General features: G+C 37.2%; 1 long non-coding RNA gene across 1 annotated transcript; it reads right to left on the bottom strand.

The window, feature by feature from the left end:
• Nucleotides 1-611: 611 nt before the first annotated feature.
• Nucleotides 612-11179, bottom strand: LOC121734878. The gene is made up of 3 exons (XR_006036795.1): nt 11169-11179; nt 7161-7168; nt 612-680 (listed from the first exon to the last, which is right to left on the bottom strand). It is a non-coding gene; the product is annotated as an uncharacterized LOC121734878 (long non-coding RNA).
• Nucleotides 11180-19092: the final 7913 nt, after the last annotated feature.

Here is a 19092-nt window from a genome sequence, read left to right as displayed (position 1 = left end):
TACATGTTTGTCATGGTCTGCTAAGCTACTTTTCTAACGTAGGTACTTATCAGTATCAGACGAGCACAAATAATTGTTAACAATGGGGGTTGTATTTAATTTGTAAAAAGTTTTCGTAGAAGTATAAGGGCTGTTGTAAGGGTATAAAACTTATTGAGGTATAAGTACCCATGCTTATCTATTCAAAAATAAGTTTCGACAAATCATTTTACCAAAATTTTCACTTTTCCCTGTGAACCGATTTCGATATAAGGTAAGATACTTTGAGTTCCGGAAAATTTAATCACAGAAAAATTAAGTTCTTACGTCATAATAGTATATGTATAATAATATATAACTTTGTATTACCTGTCTTGGATTATATCTTTGAATCACTACCTTTTATTTGGGTCACAACAAAAATACATAATTTGAAAATGATCCATTGAAATGATGAAGTGCTTGATCAATGGAAGATCATTGTTTGCGAAGAACAACCGTCACCACTCGACCTACTGGCAGCTCGAGAGCTTGCGTTGTTTAAAGGGCATTAAAGAGAGCGCATTATGAGGAATTTTATAAAGGTATAAAAGACAGAGTACTTAGTCAAAACGCATTCGCTAGCTTAGATAGTGTACCATTGGTACATTATCGTTGAAGGAGTAAATTAAACACAGAATACGTTATCACTGAACACTCTACTCCCGGCCGCGGCTGGTAAGCAAGTGGTCGACAGCTCTCACTCTGGCGACCATCTTGTCACAGCCTCAACCTGATTGGTAGTAAGGCGGCCATCTTTATTTATCAATACACTACAGATAGCAAAGTTAGATGTCAAAAATGTAAAGGTATTCATAATATCTATGGATATCTATGGACGTTTCACACCACGTCAGTCTGGCCCCGTGGTAAGTACCTGAAGGACTTGTGTTATGGGTACAAAAGACAACGGAAATATATTTAATACTTTTACACTACGCATATATTTAAGATTTTTATTATATTATGATACACATATTTAATACACATCCATGACCCAGGAACTTTGAAAACTTTTTGTTCCGTCGGCGGGATTCGAACCTGCGACCACCGGCTACCAACAGCCCACCAACTGAGCCACAGAGGTCGTATAATGCTTTGGTTAGTAATTTCATGAGAATACCATTTTGCATTTTGATAGAAGTAGTAACGGAAGATATAGGATAAAAGAATCGGGGTACATATTATCTATAATCTAACTGAAGCTACTTTTTAATACGCGCGAACGCGCGGTTTGGCCGCTAGTCGCTACACCACAAGATCATAAACAAAATATGTATGTAACGATTTATGTCATGTACTACAATCTCGCGGTGCAGCGGCCAGCGACCAAACCACGCGTTCGGGCGGACGCATCACGCATACGAGCCTAATGGCCATAACCTCACCGGGACGCCATGATGGCGACGTGGCGAGCGACGCCAACTTGTACTATTGAGATGTATGACGGGTAACTCACCTGGCGACCGACTGGCAACGTTGCCAAGTAACCAGCGTTGCGAGAGTCGACCGCTCCGCATGCAGTGATTGGTGACGTTGCCAGTTATTTGCACGTTTTTGTATGCTCCGTCACTCAATCAGTCGCTGATTTTAGTGATATTATCCTCAGATAATTGAACATTTTTACAGGGCAATTTGTTAAATCTTCATAGAATTGAAGGAAAACATCGCATGCGGCGACGTAGGGACGCCAGACGTAGCCATGGTAACGTCGCTGGCCACGTCGCCATGGCATCCCGGTGAGGTATTGGCCCTCACGGTTTCCGCGGGTTTTCGCAGAAATCCTATTCGAATTTTGCAATGGGCATTGTCCAAAAAAAATCACATGTACTTTTTATATTTTTTTTCGTTAAAATAGGGTATTTTAAGAATATGAATTAAATAATTTTGAAATTCATTGGCTAGTTTTTTCTCAATAAATTTTTAAAGTTTCGCTCTGAAGTCATCATCGGCCGCCAATTGACCTCTGCATATGTTTTAAATTTCCTTTCAATCTTATTTATAATGGCTGGTTCGTCAAATGAAAGTTCTCATTGTGTGAAAGCTGATAAGAGAAGCTTAAAAAAAGTTCGAAACGCAATGTTGGTCGAATTTATTGCTAATTTAACGCCATTGAAGGTCAAACAAAGGTTAAACGTATTTGTTCAAAAATATAAGTAACTAATGGGTATTTTTTTCGTTTATATACAGAAAAACGATCACTGACCTTATCCTCGAAATGTTTTTGTAATGAGCAAAATTAAAAAAAAAATGGACAATCCCCATTAAAGTATTTTGCTAATACTCCTTACTAAAATGGCGTCGTAATAAAACATTGCTATTACCGCTCACGCGACTTTATAGAATAACCACTAATAATGCAAATGTACCATAATGCAGTACAATTAAGCAGTTACACGATTTTCTTGTAAAATGGTACAATAAATTAGAAAAATGCAATTTGCCGGAATAAGGCTGTTGTAGTGAAAAAATTAAATAATTGTAGTCGTTGAAATAATATTCTCAAGGTGAAATTGAAATTACCGAGTTCTGTATCCGGTAATTTAGATTTTTATTGTACAGAATAGAGCTTTTACGCAACTTACAAGCTGTCTTATCTATCTTTATTGACTTAAAGCTCACGATTCTTGTAAATAGCTTCGATATATTTTTTTTACAACCAGCGCCAGGACAGAAAAAATAATTTAAAGCACGTATTTTTAGGCAGCGTATTTATTGTATAGTTTTTTAATAAAAACATAACACCTTATCATTAGGTGTCATTTAAAATGTTTGTGACATAAATTGATTTAAATATACGAATGAATTATGTAAATTACAATAAAGGGTAAAATGGTGCTGCAATTTGACAGCAGCCGGTTGTCAAATTGCAGCACCATTTTATACCACAGCAGCAGGAGGGAGTTTAGTCCGTAGGTTACTGGGTAACACCAAAGTAAAGTCGGACATATCCTTATGGGCCGGCCCATAAGGAATCCATGAGGATTCTCCCGCCCTCCCCGTGGAAAAAAAGACATAAATTGATTTTAAAGCTAGGAATAGATAAAAAAAAGATGAAGTTGTGGTTAAGTTGTGGGCCTGCAACTTCAATTCGCTGAAATTAGTTTGATACAGTCTGATCTCGTTGACTCATTGTACGTTAACAGCAAATCTTATCAAAATCGATTCAGCGTTCTAGTGCGAATAGGTAAGAGAACACTGCTGTATAAAAGTCTACAGACAGACGCCCAGACAGACGGACATACGTCTTATGCATTTATAATTTAACTAGACGTTCCGCGTGGATTCGCCCGCATAAATTAGGAATTTTACGGAAACCGTACATTTTCCCGCAAAAAATAGCCTATGTCCCTTCACTTGGTCTACTCTACATCTGTGCCAAATAACTCAAAAATTTAACCAGTAGTTCGCGAGATAAGCGGCTTCAAATAATTTTACCGGTTTTTTTCCACATTTTCCTCTGTTTCTTCACTACTATTTGTCTAAGGGTCTGTTTCACCACTTCCTGATAAGGCTATCTACCAATTAACTTGACAGATCAAGTATGGAGAATCTGTCAAAAACGTTGTGAATAGCCTTTTAGGCAAGTGCCTAATAGGCTATTCACTTTCTGATAAAGTTATCAGAAAGTAGTGAAACAGGACCTTAGAGTGATAATTTATAGCTTATAGCATCTCGATAAATGACTCTATCACTGGAAGATTTTCAGACCATAATAAAATTCATAAATCGGACCAGTACTTCCTGAGATTAAACAAACGTTCGCGTTCAAACAAACAAACTCTTCCGCTTTATAATATAACGAGCTTTTGCCCGCGGCTTCGCTCGCGTTAAGAAGTATTATTATATACAAACTTTCATCCCCTATTTGAACCCCTTGGGGTTGGAATTTATCAAAATCCTTTCTTAGCGGATGCCTACGTCATAACATCTACCTGCATGCCAAATTTCAGCCCGATCCGTCCAGTGGCTTGGGCTGTGCGTTGATAGATCACTATGTCAATCAGTCAGTCAACTTTGAGTTTTATATATATAGATAATTAGTATTTAATATAGCGCTTCATCGCATGTACAGTGTGCATTTAAAGAATAAATTCTAGAAAGTTTCTGTCTTGGTTCGCCAGGTTGTATAAATCCACGTTTTATTCCTGTTATAATGTATTGTGCGGACATAATCAATTCTATTACCGCCATTGTTGGGCTTAGCTACAATGGCTTGCCATTGTGCCGAGCTTACAGAAATTGATGCGGTATCAGCCGTCTAAAACTGGCCAGTCAATGCAACGCCTAGGCTGTTGAATATAGCTGGAATGCTATGAAATGTGTGAATGACACTCGTAACTAGACAAATTACAATAACCTCTAGTCTGTCATTTGCTGCCCGGCGGTCTGTCAAATGGTCAAATCCCACCCCTGTCTGTCAAATTAGTACATAAGATGGATGAATGTCGTGTTTATTTAATCAAATTAGGTGTTTTTTATGGTTTGCATTGACGGTGCATCTATTTAACCAAATGACCGGTCAGCACTCCAAAAACGCACGTAAAATGAACTTACGTCTGTTTGGATGAAATGGCTGGCTTTGATTGCGAGAAAATAAAAAAAATATTTTGTCAATAATTAAGCGATTTTAGTGTCAAGAGGTTATATTATTATGCTAACTGACAGACACATAAAAATACATATTAGTGTACATTTTTTTATATTTGGTTACAGAGGTTAAGGGCTCCCGCACACAGGCCACTGGCCACAACCACAAAACGCCGCTACCGGCATATTTCCTGTAGTTTTCATAATTTTTTAGACGCCGGTGGCCGCCACACGGTACAACGATTCACGTCTTTACGACCAAGACTAGCTTAAAACGACGTTTGTGGCTGTCGCGTGTGGGCCGTGTGCGGCGACACGTGGGCGATACTAAGGACCAACCTACACGTACCACAACTACACGATAACCACACCACGTGGTCGGGCGTATATTTCGTATTGTAAATGAACTGGACTATTCACATGTACCACATTTTGCAGTCGTCGTTGACCACTGTGTGATACCGACCACATCGCAACCACAACGTTGCGTCGATGCAATGACAGTGCGCGTACACCGCCCGCGCTTTCCCCCCCCCCCCCCCGTTTCATTGAATTTCGTACGTAACCACATCGCATCTACTGGCGACAACATAACCACGTCGACATTTTGTCGGTACCACAACGCAACTACAAAAAGCTGCAGCGACACCATTCACACGTAACCACTGCTTGACGGCATTTTGTCGTTGTGACGTGGTGTGGTTGTGGTACGTGTGGTTTGGCCCTAACAGCCGTAGCCTAGTAAAACGCGAGCCGCAGGTTCCTATGAACTAAATCGTTTTTCATATTCAAATCAAGGAGAGCTACGTATGAACATCGATGAAAATGTTTTTGGGATATCCAATACGTAGCGCCTCAAGGTGCTGCATATTTCATACCTTCCACTCAATTCGTAGCCAACTGTTTATTTACGTAATGCAGACATTTATATCAAAACGGTATACTCAGACGGATCTTATAGTAAGGGTCGAAACACATAACAGCGGCAAAGTCAGTCCAAATTCATATAAAAAGTATTTGGACAATTTCTGCGTTGCGGTTCCACAACGTGGTTACGTGTTTCGGTCCTAACTTGGGGCTAAATAAGTCTATCGCAGTAGACACATTGGGCCAATTTTCGTCGTATTTTAAACGAATTATTCAGAGATTTTTAAGGGTTGAGACATAATAAAATAAATAATAAATATACTTAATTATATTATTAACAACTAGCTGTCCCGGTGAACTTCGTGTCACTTTAAAACCTTCCCTGGACTTCTACGAATATTTTAAGACTAAAACCAACCCAATCCGTCCAGCTGTTTTCGAGTTTTAGCGCGACTAACACATTTGAAAATCCATTTTTATGTATTATATAGATATATCAGATGAATTTAATACTCATATTTTATACCTGTGCGACAAAACAACGAGTATCGACTATCGAGACAGTATTTAAAAATCATAATAATCTTATTAAATATTACTGTTATCGACTATAAAGTGACCATACGGTAATTTATTTAGAAAACTTGGCATATATAAGTAGGATTAGATAAAACATTTAGCACCCTCCGTCAAAAGTCACTATAATCCCGCTTAAATCAGTCTCAAATCTCACCCATAAAAACCCCAACTTGATAAATTTAAATGTTTATGGGTGCCATAAAATTGTATAATATGAATATTTTATTGCTTTTTTATCCGATGGTTAGTATAAATCTTATTGACAAAATATAAAATGTATGAGATTAAGTAAAATAGGAGCTGTTGCGATTTTAATATTTTTATTCTACTGAGAATTATGAATCTAAGGATGTTTTATGTTATAGAGATTAAAAAATTAACTGACTATTCAATTATTATTATGATTTATGATAGTAATACGAGTAAAACGCAAAACTTCATGACTAAAACGCGTAGCTTTGTCGTTGCGTTTTCACAACGTTAAGCAACGGATCAATTTAGCATTGCTCTAACCTAGTAAGTTTGTACTAATATTTTAAATTGCATTCAGTCTAATTACACTACTAAAACAGTTCTATTGAATAATTCAAAGCAAAGTTCTGCAGCCGAATTTCATACGAAACTTTACCTTTGTGTTTAGAAATGACATAATACGAAATTAGGTAATAACTAATAATAATTAGAACAAGCTAATAAGCCTAATAGGGTTAGTTCACACGAAGCGAAGTGAGACGCAACGACACGAATATCAGTGACTGTTAGGGTCAATTCAGACCGCAACGCGACGCGTAGATGCATTTCTAAAATTAAATTTATACTGAACTAGATGACGCCCGAAACTCCGTTAACTGCCAAAACTCGTTTATCGCGCGGGAACCGTACATTTTTCCGGGACAAAAAGTATCCTATGCCCTTTCCCGGGACTCAAAGTATCTCCATGCCAAATTTCAGCAACATTGGTTCAGCGGTTTGAGCATGAAGAGGTAACAGACAGGCAGACAGACACACTTTCACATTTATAATATTAGTATGGATTGACAGTTTTCAATCGCGTGAAACGTCTTGCAAATATTCTGTCAAATCCATACAATGCATCTACGCGTCACGTTGCGGTCTGAGTTGACCCTTAGCTGCATCGCGACCAGTTGTGAGACACACATAGGTTACGAAGCCTTTTATACAAATATTTATATTAATATTCGTTGAAAACGGTTCCGTGTATTACTTTGTTATACAGTAAGCATTTTTGTATAACATAGTTAAACAAGAGCATCCGTGGCCTAATGGGTAGACCTTCGGTTCGCACTCCTAGAGGGTGCAGGTTCGAACCCGGGTGGAGGCGTGTACCTATGAGACATTTTCTGATCTCAAGTACATAATACGGACGCTCGTACGGTGAAGGAAAACATCGTGAGGAAACCCGCACATAGTTGGTCCCAGACGTATTGACTAGTTCTTTCCTCTGGACTAGGCCGACTACGATGCGAGAATGCCGTATGCGCTTGGGCAACCATACGGACATTTAAAAATCTTGTCCCAGGCACTACAGTATTTGAGGAGTGGTTACTTCGCTCTGAAAATGCTGTATAAATCATCCACAACGGATGTAAAGGCCTAGTTTAGTTAAACACAATATAATAAAAAGTTTGCTAACCAAACTGCGCACAACAAAATATTTCTGAGATCGACATCCGCGCCAGACCGAGCATACCACCTCGCTCGGTCGGAATTTTGTTTTTTGGGACGATATCCCACCAAATTTTTAAATAGTAGTAGGTGAATCGGTGGTGGTAATATTTTACCGGGTATTTTTACTGTTCCGTAGCCAAATGGCAAAAAACGGAACCCTTATAGATTCGTCTGCTTGTCTGTCTGTCCGTCCGTATGTCACAGACACTTTTTTCCGAAACTATAAGAGCTGTACTATTGAGACTTGGTAAGTAGATTAGTCTGTGAACCGCATTAAGATTTTGATACAAAAATGGAAAAAATATTAAAAACATTTTAGGGGTCCCCATAGGTACAACTGAAACAAAAAAAAAAAAAATCATCTTAGCAATCTATGGTAAGTATCTATGGTAAGTCTTCAAAAATCATATTGAGGTTTCTAATATCATTTTTTTCTAACCTGAATAGTTTGCGAGAGAGACACTTCCAAAGTGGTAAAATTGGTGTCCCCCTCTAACTTCTAAAGTAATGATAAGTCTAAAAAAATATATGATGTACATTACAATAAAAACTACCAACGAAAATTGGTTTGAACCTTAAATTAACTTTCATTAAATCAACTGAAACATAAAAATAAATCAAAAACCTTTTAATTTCATAAAAAATAAACCTTATTGTTGCTGCGGAACCCTTCATGGGCGAGTCCAACTCGCACTTGGCCAGTTTTTTAATAATTCGCGCCGGTAAAAAGTAGTTCTAATAACCTAAGTGACCTGAGTCCTTACAGTTTTTTTTTTCAGTCCAAGTGAAATACTTGTTAACTCCGGGCAGCCTCGCAGAAAATGGAATTAGTGTGGAGCAAGAGACCGTGTTTTCCATCCCACGGGTAATCGGCAGACTGTATCAAACATCATCATCACCAACAGTATGACTTTTTGACGACCCCTGTGGCACAGTGGATGAGCCCGTTGGTAGCTCAAGCCGGGGGCGCGGGTTCGAATCACGCCGACAGAATGAAAAGTTTTCAATGTTTCTGAGTCTCGGATGTGTATTAAATATAATATGTGTTATAATATTATAATAAAATTCTTAAATATATGTATTTTTATTTCTGTTGTCCGGTACCCGTAAACGAGTCCTTTCAGGAACCTATCACGGAGCCAGACTGACGTAGTGTGAAGTGTCCATAGTTACTATTATTATTATGATTTATGACAGAGAGCTTTGACTAAGGGTACGGTCAGATAAACGTAGTACGTAGACAATACTACGTTGTACCTACCATCGGGGAAATTGATTCCTAGGCAGTTGACAGACCAACGTCATTTGGTCGGATCATGTCAATTCAATGTTAATTAGGATCTGTCGGCTGGGTTTGACATAATCTGTCAAACAATTCCGTAAATTAACATTTAATCATTAACTAGCTATTTGACCGAGCTTTGCTCGGTATTCGATAAAACACGAATAAAATGACATTTTCTAATAATGATTTCTAGCTAGATCGATTTATTGCCCTCGAAACCCCCTATATACTCATGAAAATTGTTGGAGCCGATTCCGAGATTCCAATTATATATATCGTTAAAAGATATAAGATTATATTAATGTCTTTATGTGGTGGGTAGGCGAAATCATTGTTATTGACATATTTTTGTAAGTGTAAAAGTGTTAAAATGTTTATTCTACTACTTATTAAAATCTACTATAATAATAATAATACTCCCCACACCGGTTTCGGTGACGGTGGCCGGTTTCATTGAAACCAGACCAGGTACGCAGGAGTAATTTTATAGTGCCCAAGTGTGTGCGCAGTACACAAGAGCACTCTCTATTCCTTTACTCTCATAACCCAGTGGGACGGAAGACCGACACGACTGGCGAGAGATCAGGCGCAGGACCGACTTTTTACATGCCCATCCGACGCATGGATCATCTTACTTGTCAGACAATCAGGTGATCAGCCTGCATTGTGCTAACCAAACTTGGAAATAACATGTTTCCAACGCGGGATTCGAACCCACGATCTCCGGAGTCGAGAGCGAAAATCTACTATAATTAGTGTCTAAACACATTATGCCGAAGTTCCGGAACTATGCGGAAGTTCCGCATGATTTCGTCAGCAATGTCAAACGCATACAATATTTCGGCTTGGAGTGTCATCGGTAATTTAAAATATACTGCAGGCGGAATCAAGCCCAACTTCCGCTGCGAAAATTCGGCATATTGTGCTTAGACAGTAGACACTTAAATATAGTATAATATATCAGGGGTTCCCAAACTGTACGCCGCGGTGCCCTGGTGCGTCGTGGAAAGGCAAGAGGGGCGCCGTGAGTCGGTCCTCCATCATTATCCGAAACCATAAATATTTTAAAATAAAATTATAATATTAATTATACAAAGCAGCATTATTATTTACCTGCTTAATCTGACTATAATCATTAAATGTGTTTAATTATGTATATTTTTGAAATAGCTATGTCGAGTAGGGCGCCGTGACAAAATTTAGGTTTAGGCTTAAAGATATTTATTCTCATTATGACTTACAATATGTCACTTACATGAGAACAAAAAATTATAACAATAAAATATGTTGCGTTCGTCAGTTAGCAACTAAATAATATTTACTCAGTGTTTAATTTAACATTTATAATTGATAAAATAAGAGAGTTCAATTCTACCCTTTCCAAACGGTTGAAAAAGATTGGGAACCCCTAGTATATATCATCAAATAGTCTATAACCTTTCAAATCATTTCAAGATTAGAAAGGCATTTGAAAAATCAAATGGAAAAGTAGGAGCTAATAAAATGAAAAGTCCCATTAGTTTCGCTATTTCCAAGAGTAATTTCTAACTGATCGGCGCTTATTTCCGTCGGCCAACCCAGCTAATTGAATAAGTTCGCTTTGCGTTTTATCGTTTTAACATTTGAACTGCATGTCCATGGTAAAACAGAAACTTATAATTGCAACTGTTGCTCTTTCGATTATATTTTATTCATAAACGTTAGCAAATTCTATATTATTTAGACGACTTTGCAACTCATTCATTGCTGAACCGATTTTGTTGGAGTGTGCTTATCGGATAGGTCAGTCGTCCAATATCCATTTTTCTTAAAAACAAACAATTCTAAACAATGCTATAGAAGCTAAAATCTCTGAAACATCAAAGTCTTATACCACCTCGCTCGGTTGGAAGATCTTTCATTACCCTTAAGCTACTACGTATATACAGCAAAACAGAGTTTACCGTGTCAGCTTGTATACTATTATTAATTCACCGCAAGCTAATAAAGTATTTGTCAACTCAGCCTCAGACAATATGGGCTACTGGCTACATGTTACATTCAACATTTGGTTGCGGTAGACACCTTATGAAAGTAACATGTCTGACCGCAGGCTAGAGCGCTGTCAACTCACGTGAAATCCTCCGTGTCTTGCGCCGACAAGAATACGTGCGAGAGATAGGGTTGCCACAACCAAAATACCAATCTTTATAATAGATTATAATTATTATGTACATTTTATTATTATACAATATATACTCAAATCCCATACATTTCGCTGTTCATATATGGCTCCAAATTGCAGTTATAAACGTATTGGCTAGGGCAACAAAATTTTTATGAAAGAACTGAAGAGAACTGTAACGCCTTGGCATGCATTTCGTGGAAACATTTTTGGACTCAGTTACATTTCTATAATATTATTTCAATGGTTGCCACATGAATACGGATACTACCAATGTCAATAAGAGACAAAAGATAGGAAAAGACATTTAAAAACTTGTTGGTCAGTGGTCACGTCAACTGAATGATACTTACCAAAAAGTTGACCGTTTTACTTAAATGTTATCTATATTTAATTCGCAGTGGTTGCCAGCCCTACGAGTTATATTATTGAGTTGGAATTCATTTTGATATATTTTAAGATTTTTCAAATTTGGAACAGTTAGCCTGACATCGCGGGCTGCAAATTAGTCAATAGCTTTGTCCACACTGTGCCTTTTTTGTTCATCAAGAGCATGCGTTATAGCGCAGTCAACATCGCACGTGAGGCATGCCCGCGACGCTATGACACTTTTCTTTCCAACGCGAGTGGATTTTGACGCATTCAATTATTGAATATGCCGAACGAAAGTTGAATAAAAAGATGATGACGAAAATTGAAGACGAAATTGCATTGTGTGGACATAGCTAATAGGGTGTGGGAATGAGAGTTGAGGCCATAAAGGAAGATCTTCCGACCGAGCGAGGTGTTATGCTCGGTCAGGCCAGAGCCCACGTGATACATTTCAGCTATCGTATATATACCGAGTCGGTATATAGACGACAGCTGAAATGTATCACTTCAGAAATGTATTCTGAGCGCGTCGGTATTACCGACGCGCTCAGAAAACTTCGATAGCGCGATGCAGGAATTTTAGGCCAATTGTGGGTCCCACAAGGGAATATCACGCAAAGTTCGGAGCAGAGGGCACTACTAGAACAGACAGTGTAATAATCCGACCAAAATCCGACATGTTGGACTCATCATAACATCAGAAAACTGACACAACATTGTTTACTGTCTATGCTGATGCTGTCTCTACCTTGAAAACATATCAGTAATATCTTATATTTAATGTGTATCTTTACTTTTTTTTAAGTTTACTTTAATGAGACAATTAAAAATTTCATCGTATTGATTTTATATTTGATTATATATTTGACATTAGACAGCTCTGCATAAAAAAAAAAAAAACTTGTCAATATCCATTAGAATGAACTCTCTCACAATAAAAGAAGACCTATATTGATAGATTCTAGACCTATCTAAATCTAGATGCAATCTGAGAGTCTAAAAAGACCTGAATAATTTTCGCATTGGCGCCTCGCAGCGCCCGACAGATAGTCAGGAAAAAAGTTATTTATATCACCAATACTTTCCGACTGAACAGTTCACAGGCGCCTTCAGTGCCTTTAAATCAGTTTCGGAAATCTCTGCATAAGTGCAAAACTTGGGACCTACATTTCTTGTGTTTATAAAATAGTGTTCAACCGTATGGAATTATATTATGAGAATTTTAAGTTTTTCCATACTATCTATAAAAGCTGAAGAATTTGTTCCTTTGTTTGAACGCTCTAAATTTCAGAACTACTAGTTTGAATTGAAAAATTATTTTTGTGTTAGAGAGTCCATTTGTTGAGGAAGTGTTAAGGCTATATAACATCACGTTGCAACCAATTTGAGCGAAGAATCAATGGAAAATGTGAGAGAAACGTATGCGTTAACACGGACGAAGTTGCGGGCAACAGCTAGTACTATGGTGCGCTTATACGGGCAACTAAAATTGCTCAAATCCAGTCAATTCTCGTCAACTTTGACGTCACGACTACATCAAGCAATTTGCGGCAACAAGCAGCAATATTGCGCAATACAATATTAAGTGATGTGGCCATCGAATATTTGAGCGATATCAAATAAATTGCTCCATATATTTTTTTAATGAAATAAGGGGACAAACGAGCAAACGGGTCACCTGATGGAAAGCAACTTCCGTCGGCCATGGACACTCGCAGCATCAAAAGAGTTGCAGGTACGTTGCCGGCCTTTAAAGAGGGAATAGGGTAATAGGGGAGGGTAGGGATGGGAAGGGAATAGGGGAGGGTAGGGAAGGAAATAGGTTAGGGGATTGGGCCTCCGGTAAACTCACTCACTCGGCGAAACACAGCGCAAGCGCTGTTTCACGCCGGTTTTCTGTGAGAGCGTGGTATTTCTCCGGTCGCGCCGGCCCATTCGTGCAGAAGCATGGCTCTCCCACGTATAATATATATTATATTGCTCCACTAATTGCTCCAGGTTGTTCCATTCGTGTCGCCGAACAATTAAATTATTGCCGTAATTATTGCCCATGTAAGCACTTCTTAGATAAGTCTCTTTAGTGTCTAAACTCACTATGGCGAAGTTCCGTGGCAGAAATTCCGTATGATTACGTCAGCAATGTCAAACGCGTACAATATGACGCGACGGAATTTCGGCATGGCGTGTCATCGGTAATTTAAAATACATTGCATGCGGAATCATGCGGAAATTCCGCCGCGGACCTTCGGCATAGTGTGTTTAGACACTTACTCATCAACGTCATCATCATCATCACTTGTTTCTTGCCCTATAGTAATCAAGTAAGTATGTTTTGTATAGCACGTATACCTCAAATCAGAAGTTTTTTTTTTTATTTTTTTTTTATTATAAAATTGTGGCCGTCTATGGACTGTTCGTCCATATCCTTTTTTTGTTATTTTATTATTTAGATTTTTCGCACCAAGGATATTTGAAATAATATTATGAATTTTAATTAATTATAGTAGTAGATTAGTAATAGTAGAATAGACTTTAATATATTATACATATAATAAATAAATATATAAGAAACAAATCAGAAGTTTGTATGAGCAAACTATCCCAAACGGCAGTTTCTCTCCATGGGCTTACTAGTACCATACAGCATTTACCTTAAATGTAGACAAAATTGACCCTTAATTCGTCGACATAAAGGTCCCTATAGAGGCAAAATAACTTTGAATATACTAGTTGGACTGATCGAGGAGAAATAAAAGGAATTTACGTTACAACCCAGTGCTTACAAGTTTCTTATGTTCCGTGTACTGTGAAATCACTGTTGTGCTGGGAAACTGGTCAATAAATGAATTTCACAAGACTACTAAGCCAGTAAAACATAGATCTATGTTGGGAGTGATAACAAAGGAATTGATCAATATTTACGTTTAACGCGCGGGGACCGTTCCTTTTTCTGGGACAAAATTATCCTTTGTCCTTTTACCAGATCTCATAGTATCTCCATATCAAATTTAAGAAAAATCGGTTCAGTGGTCTGGGCGTAAGGAAGTAACAGACAGACAAACTTTCGTATATAATATAATCTTTCTTATCAGACAATTTTATTTATTTTATTTGGTTACAAAAATATAAGCTGAATACCTCTTATATTCAGCTTGTATTTTTGTAACCAAATTCGATTTGGTTACAAAAATACAAAAATTATGTTGAAAGCCAGTCTCTAAGGCAGTTTCTAAGAGACATGAACTCGTCTCGTTTCATGTCTTGGATCATAGATCTCTCCTCAATTTTAGGAGAGTTAAGGCGAAGCCAAACGAGCATAATTTGTGAGTTATGAGTCGCAGAATTTCGGTTCGGCAGAATTCTGCTGCATTCAGTTTCATACAAAAGTCCTGTTTTTTTCACACGAGCGTAATTTTGTGAGTCATGATTTCTATAAAAAGATATTTACGCGGCAGAAATTCTGCGACTCACAACTCACAAATTATGCTCGTTTGGCTTCGCCTTAACTCTCCTAAAATTGAGGAGGGATCCATAGATCCCTCCTCTTGTATCATAATACAAGACACGAAACGAGGCGAATTAATGTCTCTTACTAACTGTCTTAGTTTGGCTTCACCCTTAGGTTGCTGGAATTCACTTGGCCAACTGCTACTATAATGATATAATTTTAACACTGAACATAGTTGTTTTTAACGAAAAATTTTCAGCGCATACAGAGCAACGCATGCCTCAAATAATGACCCAAATTTCACGAATTAAAATTTCAACATCTCGAAAATATATTCGCGTACGGAAAATACATTGGACTGTGAAATACAGTGGCAGCTACTTGTTTAATTCATTATTAGCGATTAACGGACAAATGAGAATAAAATGAGATTATTTCGCGAAATAAAATGCCTACGGTCAAATAAGGGTCACTTAAATGTTACAACTTTTCTTCCTAAGGGCTGTGATCTGGTACGTATAATCAGACCTTAAGGATATGGTTGATTTAGTAAGATGTAGAAAAAAATATCCTGATGAGATAGTTTTTATGTCCTATTTAACAGACAAACAGACACACTTTTTTATATTATTAATAAGGATTTGTATTGTTTTACTATCGTTGTGATTTAGATTATGTTTTTTGAAGTGAAAACTTCTTTAGCGGCGTTGAGCACTTTTGTGGGATGGGTAAAAACTGAAACTCGCGTCAGATTCTCGGGCTGATCGAAAAACCGTAAGACGGTTGGAGAGTAGTGTTGTAACATCGAAATCGATTCATCGAACCATCGATTGTTTTTTTTCGATTGTCGATATTTATTAATCGATTGTAAGGGTTTCGAATAGTTAAAAAAAACGATTTTTTAAAAATCGATTTTCATAAAAAATGGGTTAAAAAAATAATGCACGACGTTAATAATCAAGTTTTCACTTCTGCCGGCACTCCCGGAGTGCAACCCGTCTTTTTTTTTTAATAATCACGATGTTAATCAGTAATGTAGACCATTATGATGTTTTAATTAGCAAACATAATGTAATTACTAACCAAGGCTATCAACCGTTAACAATCATCTAAGCACGTCTAATCGCAGAATATCGCATACAACTCGATTTAATCTATAGTCCAGGGGTTCCCAATCCTTTTCAGCCTGCGGTGCAGTTACACGTAAAATATTTTATCATGGCGCCCTACTCTGCCTAGCAATTAGAAAAATATACATAAATAAATACATTTAATGATTATAGTTAGGTTAAGCAGGTAAATAGTAAGTAATAAACAAATATTTAATCATCTACCTGCTTTACATAATTAATTTTATAATTTAATAATATTTGTGGTTTTTGATAATCATGGTGAATGACTCACGGCGCCCCTCATGCCTCTCACACACTTTGGGAACCCCTGCTATAGTCAATTACTAGACGTTTCAATTATCAACGCATATGCATTGCGCTGGGAATTCTTGTGCCCAAAGCTCCGAGAATCGAGATGCACAATTAAGCACAGTTTACCTGTGCATTTGTCTATCGCATACATAAACTAGTGATTAATTATGAATATCTGTGCGCGTTTTTTTATGACTCCTCGTGGTCCAGTGGTTTATAGCGTGACTCGGTGGTTGTGGGTTCGATTCTCGCTTTGAAACAAGTTATTTCTAAGTTCGGCTAAGACAATGCCGGCTGATAAGCTGATTGTCTGATAAGTAAGATGTTCCATGCGTCGGACGGGAATGTAAAATGTCGGTCCCTCACCAGTCGTATCGGTCTTCCATCCCACTGGGTTATTAAAGTAAAAGGAATAGAGAGTGCTCTTGTGTACTGCGCACACACTTGGACACTATAAAATTACTGCTGCGTAACTGGCCTCGTTTCAATGAAACCGACGACCGTCACCGAAACCGGTGTGGGAGTATTACATAATATGTATTATTATGTTACTACGTTATACTTAGGAATATAATACTATTGTAATATGATTAAAATAGTAGAAGCTCCTTGCTCCTAATTATGATTTAATACGTTTGGACCGCGGCTGTACGTCGAAAGCTCTCTAGAATATGCTTAGTGCTAACGATGCTTGTTCAATGTTCATCTATACTAATAATTATTATAAAGCGGAAGAGTTTGTTTGTTAGAACGCGCTAATCTCAGGAACTACTGGTCCGTTTTGAAAAATCCGAGTTTTGGCGCATCAGAGTTCCCTTCAATATAATAAAAACATCCCAAGATACATCTGAAATCTTTTTCCTTTTGGACGTTACATGTAGAGAAAACACAATTTTATATTTGTATAACCTTTGTACTGTTCTGAGGTTCCACGATTGACCTCTCCTTTATTTCCCGGTTGATTGGCTGTGGTCCTTTTGTTACCGTTTGGTAAGGCAAGTCGATGTTTAAATATTTTCTTTTCCTTTCCGAATTGTTTGTTTTTGTGATTCTTAAGATAAACGTAAAGAGTCAAAGAAGATTGGTGAATAAAGTTATTTACTCCAGCCAAGTTTCCAACTTGGTATAATAATATTTAGAGTTGTGATCAAATAACAAAATTTGACTGTGTAAGTAAACTTTAACAGTGAAATTTTTATGGACTGCTTGGCTTAAAATATATATTAGTATGCTAGTGCTTGGATTAGAATATTTCCTAGAACTACGTGTGAGAGAGTTTGCTATTAACCCATCAACTCCCAAGCGGAACCCGGGTGCCGTATAACAATTGAATATCTATTGTGTCTGTGATTCCCACGATCGATTATTAAGCGGTGGCTAATAAGAGCTACAGCTTTCTTTTCACGGTTGCCAATGGACCAATACGAATAATCTTAAACGTGTGTGCAATCTCATATACAAAATTCTCTTGTCACAGTGTTTGTGTATGAACGGCTCAACCGATTTTAATGAAATTTTATGTGTTCATTTGAGGCCTGAGCATAGCTTTTTATTTACCTTTTATATTGATACTAGAAACAATTTATATAGCAAAACAGCGTTTGCCGGGTCAGCTAGTATTATTCTATAATGAAGTTGATCTGTCGAAATGATATTATAGTGACAATCTTGGCTTTCCATCGTAACCTAACCAGATGCTAAAGCCGGTATAAATAGTCAGTACTCAGGATGCATCTCGGTCTCAATTTTGGTCTAAATTTTGACAGCCAACCAATCACAAAGCCTGAACCGTGTCTTGAGACCGAGATGCATCTTGAGTACTGACTATTTATACTGGCCTAAGACTAAGTCTACGTGACTGAGCGGCTCGGCCGTTACACCGCGAGATCATGGCAATTGTATAACGATTCATTTAAAGCACCACTATTTTATTAGACGTTTGAGCGTCAAGATTTAGGGCCTACTTACTGCAATTAAAAACAACTTTATTAATTTGTATTGGTAATTACTTTATTTTAAATAAAATAATTTATATAAACATGTCAGTCAATTATCACATAAATTCATTCAAAGAAGTGTTTTTATTCTTTGAATGAATTTATGTGATAATTGACTGACATGTTTATATAAATTATTTTATTTAATATTCTAACGACATTTTTGTTACAATGTTTGATTTGACATCAAAACTGAATGTGTACTTTGACTTATTATTATTATTCCTTTAAATATTATATAACTCAAATGACTTCTTTTCTAATTGCAATTTGACATGATATTCTTAATCATTTATTCTTTTGATATATTTAATTTATTATATGGTTGTCCTCAATTAATGTAATTAATGTTTATCTAAAAATGTAAAATAGTTGTATAAGCTCTAAAATATATTTTGCATGCTTCAATTAAGCAGAATGTTTGCTACTGGACCTATATCTTTAAGATCTGTTTTGCTAAACAACATTCTATGCAAATAAACGATTATTATTATTAAGGTTGATAATTGATATTATTATTGTTTCAAATTCACAAGTTGTCGCATGCTCCATGTTCAGACAGCCTCTTGGCTTCTTTTAAATGCCAGAGTTGAGAGGCCGCTCTCGCATTCACAAGTGGTAGCTAATGGTACCAACATTTTCAGATCTCTGTCTGCAAT

The sequence above is a fragment of the Aricia agestis genome, chromosome 16 (assembly GCF_905147365.1).
Source record: "Aricia agestis chromosome 16, ilAriAges1.1, whole genome shotgun sequence".
Taxonomy (NCBI): Eukaryota; Metazoa; Arthropoda; class Insecta; order Lepidoptera; family Lycaenidae; genus Aricia; species Aricia agestis.
The sequence above is the reverse complement of the archived record's forward strand: the minus strand, read 5'-3'. Positions and strand labels throughout refer to the sequence as shown.